Here is a 14,007-nt window from a genome sequence, read left to right on the forward strand (position 1 = left end):
TGCTTACGACAAGTGCTCAATAAATGTTAGTCAAGGCTATGAAAAATTCAGTGATTCAAAGATACAGAAATCCATACCATGATGTAGCAATTGGATTTTTTCCAGGCTTCTGGAAATGCATAACCAAATGGGTGAATATCTGGCTACTTCCAACAACCACATTGAGGCATTTCACTTCAGAACAAACATTGGTCATGCCACAAGCCCAGTGGAATGTCTGATTCTTCGAGGCGTAACTTGAGGAGCACCCACAGGGACATCTCTAAGATGGACACCAGCCAGCAGATAAATGGTCCACACCTGTGGGATGACAGTTCTGGAATGAGTTTGTGAAGACACGAGTATTTGACGCTTTCTTCTGTAGAGACAGAGCTGTCAGGGTCTGACAGGCTCACCACTTTTTTTTCCCCCAACTGGTCTCCTAGAGCTCAGGCAACACTGGGAAGCATTCTCCAACATTTCCATAGCCTTTTCCACTACACCAGCGAGCAAGCCTTCAGTGTATCTGCTAAGTGTTCCTTTACCTGCCTTTTAGGTAAATTTACTGAGTAATTACAAAATAGTTGCTACAGTCATTAAGTTATAATGTGTTTTGTTTTTTAATGCCACTGTCCTTGGGGCACTTGGGTGGCGCAATGGTTGAAGATCTGCCTTTGGCTTAGGTCCTGATCCTGGGATCCTGGGATTGAGTCCCCGCATCGGGCTCCCTGCAGGGAGCCTGCTTCTCCTCCTGCCTATGTCTCTGCCTCTCTCTGTGTGTCTCTCATGAATAAATCAATAAACTCTTAAAAAAAAATAAATGTCACTGTCCTTGAAATGATTTTATATCTGTATAAAAGACGATAGATTGACTTTAAATGCATACTAGTAAATTGCTATGTCCAAATTTGTATACAGATCAAGTGCAGATCAGAAAACACATATATTAATATTGAAATTTTTGATGCTCTAATCTTACCTGACAGACTTTGTAGAAAGTTTGGTTTGAGATAGATTCTTTCTCTCCAAGTATTTCTTCAGACCTGAGGAGCACCTAAATGTGTTTAAGATGTTCCTTAGGCATAATTTGCTATTTTTGCTTGCTGCTGGAGAGGAAACCAGACATCCCTTGTGGGCAGACTCCATAGGCAATGGACCCATGGGGTCTCTGACTCTGTGTCCCTCTACCAGTGAGGAAACTGGAGAGCTGCCATTGCAGCTGGTACTGGGAACCCATTCACATAACTGGAGTATTGTTAACCTTGTCGGGGCTTTCAGCTTACGCTCTGATAGTTGCATGGCCTTAGCGTGAGCCTTCTTCAACTCACACGGGTTGTGATGCTCTCAGGGAAAAAGGGAGAGGTGATCACTTTTTCTTACATATTATATTTCCTTGGTGTGACCTACCCACCAAAAGCTATCTGTGCTCCAAAATGCTGAGAGGCACAGTTTTTTCACCACACACATATATACACACATACACATTTCTAGAAACTTCCACAGCACCAAGGCCTTTTGGCCTTCAAGCTATGGGCAGCTTGAGATTCAGACTCTATTTTACCTTTTGGTACCTTTGCTTTCATGGTTCAGTCTGATTTTAGTCATGTGCCACTCAGTTTACATGTTTTTACAGACTTGAATCCCAATGGGGTCAGTGTTCCTGTGTCTTTTTCAACAGTGGATTTTCAGTTCTTACATAAACTAATTCATTTTAACAGACCTGTTGGGTATCATCCAACTCTGCTCCTCCATAGCATGCAAGTTTAACATTCTTATGGATTCAGTGCCACCAGCTGAGTGGCTTAAACTACACTTTGTTGCCTCATAGTTCCAGAGGCTAGAAGTCCAAGATCAAGCTTTTGTCTGGGCCTCTGAGGGAGCTGGCGAAGGATCTGTTCTGGGCTCCTTTCCTAGCTTCTGGTAGTTTCTTGATGTGTGGTGGTGTAACTCCAATCTCCACAGGGGGTTCTTCCTGTGTGTCTGTGTCCAAATTTCCCCTTTTTATGAGGATATAAGTCATATTGGACTAGGGGCTCACACTACTCCACTATGACCTCATCTTAACTAATTATATCTGCACTTAACCTATTTCCAAATAAGGTCACACTGTGAAGAATGGACAGTTGAGACTCCAATATATCTTTTTTTGAGGGGGAGGGACACAATTCAATCCATAATGCCATTCAAATATCCTTTTACATAATATTTGTGTTAGATGCCAATGCAAAATTATATTCTTCAGAAATTCCTGAATATATCCTATTTGGGCCTCCACTTTATTTATTATTACTTCCTGCTAAAGGATTTTATGGACTATGGCAAGCTTTCATCACTTTAAAAGAAGGGAGAAGTACACAATCTACCTTCCCCATGTGTTTAATTGTATGTAAGTTTGTCTTTGACAAGAAGCAGACATTTTTACAGCATATTTGTGTAGATGCCAAACTGAAACAAAAACAAAAACAGAACCCACTTATCAAGCTATGCTCATGTCCCTGATATTTTAAAATGTATTTTATCAACATCTTCATTTTGGGGGAAACAATGAATTTCTTGCCCATATTCTGTGATTCACCAGCATGTTTGTTATTCTATGAGAGGATTGTCTAATAGACAGAGAAAAGGGAAGAAAACAGCACACAGGATCTATGATACAAAGACCTCGAAGCTCAGAAAAGAAGAGGGAGAAGCTGGTCCCCAGAGTTGTCTGGGTTTCTGGGTCTTGGTCTCTGTCCTATTGTGTAAATTATTAGCATCTCGTTTTTTCAGGCAGCCTGAGCTATTCTTACCTTCTTATAATATAAATATATGTTTATATAAATATAAAGTGCTTAACATATACAAAGATCGATTTATCTGCGGATATTTACTGAGCTCCTCCTATTAGGTGCTGGGCTCTCAGCTAAAACCTTCCAGTCTTTCAGGAGTGCACAGGAGAAACGTTTATGGATTGCTCTCTTTTAAAACAAGAGACCACTTAAATGTGCCTCTTCCATTAACAGAGTAGCAAACCTACATCATTTTGATTTTCGCATCCCTGAAAGACTTTGTAAATGGACTACAAATGCATTTTGAACGAGAGGTACAGGGATTTCTTCCCTCTTGTGTTGTGCTCACGTGAATGACCCGTGACATACAGTCACAGCCAAGATGGAATGGAATGGTGTTTAGGAGAATTCTAAGAATTCCTACACGATGCCATTGCTTTTCTTCTTCAAAATAAACTTAAGCAAGCAATAAAGTGATACGTTATAGTTCTGTGATGAAGTTTTTGCTAGCTAGCATGGATAGTAGTTTTCTTTTTTTTTGATAGTAGTTTTATATTTAATTGCCGGAGCTGGAATTTCGTCATAATATGCATTGGTTTCCTGATATGTTATATTAGGGGATTAACTTCCCTGAGCCTCAATTTTTTGCCACCTTGAAAAATGCAGATACTCACCTTAACAGGCCTTCTGTGAGAATCTAGAAAGGTACTGGACTTTAAAGTACTTAGCATAGTGCTTAGCACATGACTGATCAATAATTGCTCATTTCTTTGGTTTCCTCTCTCTTTCCTTCTTCCTTTCCAATTCTTACTATCAATAAAATCATATGCAGTCTTAAAAAGCCTACTTTTACATTTTACCTCAAGAACCACATCGCCGAACTTAAATGACAATATATTTTATTATTCTGAGTCAGTCCTACTTCACGTGACATTCATTTTCTATATTATTGATGCTGGCTGACCTTCAATACAAACCAAAGAGAAATCATCTTCCTATGTGTCATAGATAAGCTTTCTAATGAAGCCATGATGAAATCACTTATATCTCTACTCTTTCTACACAATAATCCAGTTGGGAAATAGGAAATATTTCTTCACTGAAATGGGACCCCACATCTCCCTTGTGACAGATGTGAATCACTTCAGGGATAAAATCTATGCCACATTTCAGCATTCTTTGGGCCCCTGCCAGCTATCTAATATTCTCAGTCCTCTTATCTAGGAGTTAGCTCTTACAGCATCTCAGTATTAGGCCACTAATTGCCGGTAGCAACATTTAGCTAAAGATGAAAAAAGTTTTAACAATATTAAGAAAATATTAAGAATATTAACAATATTAAGAAAACTTTTAGGGGGGTACCTGGGTGGCTGAGTCAGTTAAGCCTCTGCCTTCAGTGCAGGTCATGATCCCAGGGTCCTGAGATCCGAGGCCCGCAGCACGCTCCCTACTCCATGGGGAGACTGTTGCTCCCTCTCTACCTGCTGCTCCCCCTGCTTGTGCTCTCTCTCTCTGTGTCAAATAAATAAATAAATAATTTTTTTTTTTTTTTAAAGAAAATACCTTTAGGGGTGCCTGGCTGGTTAGTTGAAAGAGCATGTGACTTTTGATCTCAGGGTCATAGGTGTGAGCCCCATGTTGGGTGTAGAGATTATTAAAAAAACAAACAAAACTTTTTAAGAAGCATCATTTTAAAAAAAAAAAGAAAAAGAAAATACTTTAAAAAATGTTCTTTAGGTCTTTAGGTAAAAATTAAAACACAGTATATTTGGTTAGGAGGTTGTCCTATTGGAGTTCAGAACATCTAAGTTTCAAAGCAATAGTTTGCTATTTGTAACTTGGGCAAGTATGTCAACCAGATCAGCTACCAATCTGTCTTTGTTCACAACAAATTTCCCCGACGGGTTGTCTATATGTCCTCATTTCCTTCTCTCGTTGGCTGTCTCCAATCTTTCTGTCTCCACCAGATCATTGAAATGACTCTGTTTAAGACTACAAAGATCTGATATAAATGAAGCAAGCTCTCCCTTCTTTGTTCTCATCTTGCTTGGCATCTTGATATGCTTGATACAATTGATTGCTCCTCCTTTTTGTTGTTTTTTGTTTTGTTTGATTTAGTTATTAGGTCAGTTGGCTTCAAGGGTACCACATTGTTTATCCTCCTAGTTCACTGCCTACCCTGTATTTGCCTCATTTGCTGGCAACTTCTTCTCTATCAGACCTCCTCCTGAGTTCTCCACAGACCTAATCATTGTCGGTTTCTCCTCTAGCTATACTTTCCATGTGATTTCACTCTTAAAGGCTACCCACATGATGAAGACCCCCAATTTTTAATCTCCACTCCAGGCCTCTGGCCGGAAGCACAGCCTCTCCTGTCTAGTCAGCTTTGCCACTTGGATGTCCAAGGGATACCTTGAACTTTAATGTGATCAATGGGCCCAGTTGAGCTTGTCCCTTCAATCTTCTCTGTTCTCAGCTTTCTCTAGATCAGCAAATGACATCACCTCCTACCTGGTTGCTCAAACCAAACACTTAGATGTATCATCTGATTCCTCTGACACTTTCCATGCACCCTTGTCCAAGCCATTAGTCTATCTTTTCTGAACTACTGCAATAACAACTCAACCTGTCTCTCTGCCTCTGTTCTGACTACTTTGCTGTTAATAGTCCACACAGACACTAGAGTTCTCAATCTAAAGCATAAGTCAGGGAGATTCTGGACGGTTCAGTCAGTTAAGCATCTGACTCTTGATTTCAGCTCAGGTCATGATCTCAGGTCCTGGGATTGAGTCCCACATTGGGCTCCCTTGCTTGGTGGGGAGTCTGCTTGAGAATTCTCTTTCCCTCTCCCTCTGCCCCTGTCCACTCTCTCACTCTCTCTCTCTCTCCTTCCTTCTCTAAATAAAATAAAATAAAATAAAATAAAGCATAAATCAGGTCATTTTACTCCCCCTCCATGAAACCCCCAAATAGCTTTCCATAGAACTGACAAGAAAATCCAAATTCTTTATCCTGTTCTCAAGGCCCTTTGTGGTCTGATTTCAGCCTTCCCTTTTGAACTCATTGCTCTCTTTTTCCATTTCACTTTATTCGAATACATATCCCTTTTTTGTGTGTGCTTCAAGGACTTTATACTTGCTATTCCATATCTTTGGAATGCTTTTCTCTGAGATTTTTAAATGTCTCATTCCTCTCATTTGAGGTGTCAGCTAAAATTATGCCATTTTATAAAGAACAAGCCATACTGTCCTAGTTAAAACAGCTCCTCTAATACCCTGTGATATAGCTCACCATTCATTTTTTTCTTTTCTTTTTTTTTTAAGATTTATTTATTTATTTATTCATGATAGACAAACAGAGAGAGAGAGAGAGAGGCAGAGACACAGGAGGAGGGAGAAGCAGGCTCCATGCAGGGAGCCCGATGCGGGACTCGATCCCGAGAGTCCAGGATCGCGCCCTGGGCCAAAGGCAGGCGCTAAACTGCTGAGCCACCCAGGGATCCCCACCATTCATTTTTTCTATCAGCTTTGTGATCAATGGAAAAAAATTACAGATGATCCAACTGATTTCTAAGGTCCAATCCACCCTACATTCTGCAAATCTATAACTTTATGAGTAGATGGACTAAGAGTATATAACATACAACAGAAATGCAATAGAAATTTATCTAAGACCAATCCAGAAGGATAAGAATTCTAAATATCTAGGTGAAACAGTAATTTTGCATGAGAATACTGCATAGTTACTACACTGTTGTCATCCAAACTCCAGAAAACAGAGTTTTATATTAAAAAGTAAAATTAAAGGTATTCTGATTGTAACGGAACACTCTTTTTATTTTTTACCAATACACTCCAGTATCACACTTATTTATATTCCAACAGTTTTTGATTCAAGTTAGTAGCCCTAGGAAGAGGTGATTTATATTTCTGCAGGATTCAGCAAAGATCTTTTCCAATGGTTCTTAAATGTCCTCATCCTAGAGGGAAATAAAATGATAGACCACTGCGGAAGCATTTTCACCTGCAGAATTTAGAAATGTGTCCTCCAAATCATTTGGTCAGTAAGGTGTTCACTGAAAACCACAAAAAAAGAAAAGAAAAAAAAAAAAAAACTCCAGCAGCAAAATCTGAGAAAATCTTCATTGTTTTTCCTGAATATATTTAGCACACAACTTTCTGGGAAGGTAGCCAGGGTAGGAGTTGCCATAACTAACAACACATTTCCTTTAAATGTTAAAGTGGAAGTGATTGCAACAACTATTTGTGAAGCTCCAAAGTGATACTGGATGTTGCTACATGATGCATTTGTCCCAGGGAATTTGAAAAGTTTTCTGACATGATCTCATTATTATTTTGTTCATTAATTAAATAAAGTTTAGATTTGCTACTCTGTTCAACTTCAAAATGTGCTTTCTTAATACTAATTATCCCATTTACTCATGGTAAATAGAAGAATATTGTCTCTTTAACTTGTTAGTCATGTATTGGTTCTTCTTAGATGATTTTTCTCATGTTAATGATTTGAAGTCATCTAATTGAGAGAAAGCCTTAGCAAACTGCAAAGACCTTAGGAAGAACTGTGGAAATCTACAGAACTGCAGGTAGAGGTTGGTTTAATGGCTTCAAGAATTGCAGTATTTTCTACTATATAGAGCTTCCTTGAGAAAACGTGTGTGTAGATGAAGAAGGTGCAAAGACATTTCTCTTGTATAAAACAATGAAAAAATGGAAAATGTTACACTATGAATTGGATTTTAATTAAATGATCTCTTGGAATGGTTTGTCTCCAGCATTTCTACCTCACAGAGAAGCACCAGCACCAAAAGTTAAGGCTGCAAAGATTTACTGATTATGTATAAATACCAATAGAGATTTAACTGTGCTTATATTTGTACTAGGATTGTTAATTGCTCTTGTTGGGTTATGAAAATTCCACAGCTTTTGAATGATCTGCCCCATTCTGTTCTTCCCATAAGCTCTATTATTTTTAGTCTGCTATTTTGTGAACATAAAAAGAACATGTATTATAGTAGAAATACCTAAATCATTTCCATTTTATAAACAGAAAAAAATCTAAATTAAAACCAAGAGTAATGCAGATTAATCCAATGCAGATGCTCAGCAAAAGATAGGATTTATGATTATTAATTCTTTTAAGACTGTTTTAAGTAGTACTTGTTCATTAATTCATACCATTGGAGATACATTGCATAAAAATTAAGACTTTTCAACCACCTTAATTTTCCTTTTATTTTACGTATTTATCTATTTCCCAAAAGATTGATATATCTATCACTGGAGAGGGACTCGATGCTAAAGGACTTCTCAGAGTGTCCATGTTATACATTTTAAGTAAAAGTTGTGCAGTTGGAAAATAGAACACAGCCTTAGGAGTGTGCTTGACAACTTTTCAAAAGATAAATGCCAATATTCCAAAGACTTTCCTACTGAATGGAGACATACATTTAGCATCAGATAGCAAGCTGGGCTGCTAGTGGGTGGTACCTTCATGGCGGGTGAGGACGTGGAGGGTGGCGGTAGCAACCATTGTCCTTTAGAACATAGTGACATATGGCCAGGCAGTAGATGCATGTGATACCAAAAATCAGCTCTTAGGCCATTTTGTCATGCCTGTAGAGGTTGTTGAATATCTTTGCATATAGTATTTCTCTACATTAATTAGTATATTTGACCCAAGAAACATATATTGTACATTCCCTTCATTCAGAAACTTGGCTCAGCCTGAGGGAAATAGATAAAAGACTCAAAGTTTCTTCTCAAGCAAGTCCACAGCCAATTATAGTCCAGCATGGTAATGAGTATCTTCCCTTTTTTATAAGGATGCCATTCATATTGGGTTGGGGCCCACTCTAATGACTTCATTTTAACTTGATTACCTCTGTAAAGACTATCTCCAAGTAAAGTCACATTTTGGGATAACAGGAGTTAGGACTTAAACACGTGATTCTTTGCTCCAGGGGAGGCATGATCTGACCCATATTAGGTATAAACTTCAAAAACTACTTACTGTATCACTTCATAATTTGCTCTGTGAATAGAATTCACTGTCACCATTTTAAAAAAGAAGAAAACTGAGGTTTAGGATTGTTGTATGATTAGATCAAGTCCCCACAGCAAGCAAGTGATGGAGATTGAACATTGTCCTAACTAGTCATATTGAATCAATCCAAAGAAACATTTCAGGGAGGAATTACTTGTTTTACATGTGTGTGGCATTCAACGTAGAAATTGTTCATTCATTATTTCACTGATCTGATATTTATTGAATATCTATGATGTATAAGGCACTATCTGATGCTGGGAAGAAATGATCAGGAAAACATAAAGCTTGACTTTAAAGCAATTTGTCATTTGCAAAACCCAGTTTCAATGTTTGTACATATAAGCATTGATTAAACACAGGAGATGGTACTCTAGATTGACTAAAAGAATCTCAAACTACTTCCACTGAAAAAAATTTATCTTAGATACCTCAATAAAATATAATTTGAGAAGCTTGGCTTCAATCTTGCTAAGAGAGTTTTTAAAAATGGCAGACATTTCAATATTCTGTTCACATAAAGAACAGATTACAAAATATAAATACATAAATAAGCCAGAATGCTTGCCATGCATCATGTTTACTCATTTAGGATCTAAGAATGCTGCAAAGAAACAGTATTTATCTTAAAAGGCAGTGTTGTTTCAGGTTCAGCAAGTATTTACTGAATGCCTACCAAGTGTCATAGTGTTTAGAGATATTTTCCATTCTATTTGTGTGATAGTAAGTAACTTACTCAATGGCCATGGGTCTCTGTTGCCCATCTGTAAAATAGAGATGTTAATAATACCTTCCTCCCCACACCATTATAGAGATCAGATGAGATATCGTGATAAAGCACTTGGCACAATGGTTGGTGTATAGCAGCGTTTCAATGAATGTTTGCTGAATCTGAATCTGAGTCACAGAATTTTCCCTATTATTTTAAAATAAGACTAGAGGACCTTTAAAGCTGCAAGTTAAAAAAAATAAAGCTGCAAGTTCTTCCACAGACTTATTAAAAATATATATTGCTAGCTAGAGACAGACACAAACTTTTTTTTTTTTTTGGCAGAAGAACCAATATAAAAAAATGATAGCAAAAATCTGGACATAAAAATAAATTATAGCTTGAATTATAACCTTTTAGATAAATTATTCTTAAATGTATTTGAAAGGATTGTATATTCCCCAGGCACTTAAAAGGTGCATAATTTTTCATGTCTTTGCTCTGTTATACACTGCATTAAGATCAGAGCTATTTAAATGAAACAGTCAGGCACATTCTCCTTAAGGTAATAAGGCAATAAAGTTTTAATTCACCCTATAGGTAACAAAATCAATTATTTCATTTCATAAACATAAAACAAATATACCAACATATTATGTGGCATAAGTGTTGACAATTCCATAGTTATATATAGATTAAATCACACTTTTATTTATTTTAAATTCCTGTTCCATCTGTTTCTCAAGGACTTGAGTATATAGAACACAAATGGCTTAAAGTTGCAATAAAACACTGAAACCTAACTCAAATAAATCAATAAATCCCATCAAAAACCTAAGTAACCTGTGCTTATCAGTTTCTAGGAGGATGTCTGCTGGTTTTCTTGAGGAGAAAAATAGACTCAACATCTTCTCATCTATTCTTATTTCCTTGCAGTGTCTTAGGGAACATAGAGCTACTCAGGTTGCTGCTAATAAAATACAGTAACCCATGTGGGGTGTGAAGGTGGAGAACCCACATTTAGGTCACAATGAAAATGTGCCATTGAAACCCTACTGAGGTGCATTGTTAATGTGGATTTTTTTTTTTCAGATTTTATTTATTTATTCATGAGAGAGGCAGAGAAACAGGCAGAGGGAGAAGCAGGCCCCATGCGGACCCTGATGAGGGACTCGATCCCAGGACCCTGGGATCCTGCCCTGAGCCAAAGGCAGACGCTCAACCACTGAGCCACCCAGGCTTCCCTTACGTGGATTGATAACAATGAATAATAATATTTTAAGATTATAGATCTAGAATATATCCACTTAAGAAAATAGATTTAAAAATTAAGGATAACATAAGAATATTAATATATTTATCTTAATAACTCTAGAATTTTATTCTTGACTGGAAGCAATTTTCTACCATGGTTTATTATAGCAAATTACACCCCAAATGATGATTCTTTGATGTTCTTTCTGGCAGAATCATCTTACTAAAAAAAATAAAATAAGTGCAGAATTGTGTATTTCATTCCACTCAGTCATTTCTACAACAAACACTTATGTTTTGAGCAACAGGAAACACACCGAGGATGCAGTGATGAGCAAAGTTCAGTCACTGGCCTCAGGGAATTTTGTCTAGTTGGGAAATAAAGTTAACAAATTTTACAATAAATAACCTGGTTACTGCTCTGGGAGCAGGGGTGGGGGAGCACTTCATACAGATGAAGCTCAGGACTGGAAATGAGAGGACATTTTGAAGTAAGTAGACTGTGTGAAGTTAGTTTTCCCCAGGAAGAGACACCTTGGCCAGTCACCCTAGTTCATGCAACGAGTTCAAAATACTGTGGTGGCAAAACCTATACATGCTTATTAGAGAGGGGAAGCTGAGTCTAGCTCAACTGTACAGTGGGGATGAATCTGACCTCTTTTGGAGGTCAATGCCAGAAAACATTCAGGCAAGCTGAAAGGAGATCTGCCTGCCTGGGAGGGAAACAAACAAAGAACAACGGTGGTCTGCTATTTTATGTGCAAATGCAGATGGAACTCATAAGTTAAGATCAATCATTATTGGAAAATCAAAGCTGCCCAAAAGTGTGAAAGAGGACACAAGTGCATTACCTGTGATATATAAACCTAGTAAGGATGTTTGGTTCACCAGATAATTGTTTTCAGAATGATTCTTTCAAAACTTTGTTCCTGAGGTCAGGCATTTTCAACTTAATGTTTTAGGATTCCACGAAGAGGATGTCAGGGCCATGTTACTTCTGGACAGTTCTCCGGTTCACTCTTTCACCAAATCACTAAGCAGTGAGGATGTGCGAATAAAATGCATGTTCTTTCTCCGTAACACTTCAACCTTGATTCAACCAATGCATCAAGGCATGATCTTGAGCCGCAAACGACTTTATAGGTGGAAGCAACTTGAAGAGAGTCTTGCAATTTTTGAAGAAAGTGATGATGAGCAAGATAAAGGAGAAAAAGGAGTTTACAAGATTAAAATCTACAACATAAAAAGTGCAGTTTTTAACTGGGCCAAGAGTTGGGATGAAGTAAAACAAATAACTATAGCAAATGCATGGGAAAATCTTTACAAAAAGGAACCTGAATATGATCTTCAAGGCTTAGAAGATGGAGATTATAGAGAAATCCTTGAGAAATATGGGGAGTTGGAAACACATTGGCCGAGGATAGGGTGTGGATTAATGGGGATGATGAAGAAAAGGGTAGCTCCCCAAAACCAAAAAGTGGAATTACAAAGGAAGTTATTCAGAAAGGAGGAGGAGATGAAGAACAGACTGCTGAATTTCAATTATCTGCTGTAAGAGAGAGGTTGGACCACCTACTTGACTTTGTTGATGCCACACTTGAGTTTCAAAGGTTCCATTTCACACTGAAAGAGATGCAACAAGAAATAAAAAACAAAACAAAACAAAACAAAAAACCAAACAAACAGTTCCAGAGTAGAATCCATTCTAGAATTGGTAGTTTTTTGAAACCTAGGCCTTGTATTGGGTTCCTTCCATATGCCTTCAACTTCTAGTAATTAGATCTTGTGTTTAAAGTTTTCTGTAGATGTGTGATGCAGACCTGTTGTGAATTGTCATTGTTTTTATCAACTTATTTCACTTTGCATAGCACTGCCCACTTATGTATTGTTTATAAAACATACAATTTAAAAATAAATTTGTTTCTTTAAAGTATAAAAACAAAAACTGGGATCCCTGGGTGGCGCAGCGGTTTGGCGCCTGCCTTTGGCCCAGGGCACGGTCCTGGAGACCCGGGATCAAGTCCCGCGTCGGGTTCCCGGTGCATGGAGCCTGCTTCTCCCTCTGCCTGTGTCTCTGCCTCTCTCTCTCTCTGTGTGACTATCATAAAAAAAACAAAAAACAAAACAAAACAAAAATTAAAAAACAAAAACAAACAAAATACTGTGGTGGCAAAGAGGTTAAGCTGGAGTCAAGTTTAAAATGTTCCCCTGTGAGACGCCTGGGTGGCTCAGTGGTTGAGCATCTGCCTGTGGCTCAGGGCATGACCCGGGGTCCTTGGGATCGAGTCCCTCATCAGTTCCCTGTGGGGAGCCTGCTTCTCCCTCTGCCTGTGTCTCTGCCTCTCTCTCTCTCTCTCTTTCTCTCTGTGTGTCTTTCATGAATAAATAAAATCTTAAAAATAAAATAAATAAAATAAAATAAAATAAAATAATAAAAAATTCTCCTAAGTTCTCATACTAAAGCCAGCCTTATCCTAACATCAGTGAGGAACCGCTGGGGAATTTCAACGTGCTTATACTTGAGTTTTAGAAACATTTCCCTGACTGCAGGTAGATGAAGTGGAAAATATACTGGGGTTAGGGAGTGAGGAAGATGCAGTCACAGAAATGCATGGGGAAAATAAAAATCTTCATAGAAGAATGGCTGTAGATATGGAGATTGGTAAGACTGGATTCTACCATCTGGGACACAAATCTAAGATTATTCATTAGGCACAAGCCCAGGAAGAATTTTATTCTTTTATGGTGATTCCCAGATCTTGAGATTCCTCTCCTATCATTAACATCCTTCAGTCTAAACTCGTCAAGTATCATCAAGCAATAAAGTAGTTCCTGTTTTGTCCTTATCAGCCTTATCTTACTTCTTTGCTCATTTGCTACCCACTGCCCCGCCCCCCCCCAACCTCTTACCACTAAGGTTCTGAAATAGAAAATCTGGAAATATCAGAACAATTAGTACTTATCTCTTATTGAATTCCCACAAGGCACTCAAAGATGTGATGCTGTGAAAAAAATATGGTAAATTATTACTTAAATTGGCCTAAATTCTTACTTAAGAAATCTTGATCTAATACTTGTGATAAAAATAAGGAAATTATAAAAAGGTAAATAGTGTTAGAAACGAAAGTGATTTTGCAGTTAACATCAAAATAACTACCAGTTTATGCATATATATTTTTTTCAGTTCTTAAAATTGTCAGAAGTCGGGCTAGATAATAAAGCAAAATGGACAAA

General features: G+C 37.7%; 1 pseudogene; it reads left to right on the forward strand.

Annotated features, from left to right (window-relative positions):
* The first annotated feature begins 11,368 nt into the window (after positions 1 to 11,368).
* Positions 11,369 to 12,546, forward strand: LOC112650825 (tigger transposable element-derived protein 7-like; annotated as a pseudogene).
* Positions 12,547 to 14,007: the final 1,461 nt, after the last annotated feature.

This window comes from Canis lupus, chromosome 29, assembly GCF_003254725.2.
Source record: "Canis lupus dingo isolate Sandy chromosome 29, ASM325472v2, whole genome shotgun sequence".
Taxonomy (NCBI): domain Eukaryota; kingdom Metazoa; phylum Chordata; class Mammalia; order Carnivora; family Canidae; genus Canis; species Canis lupus.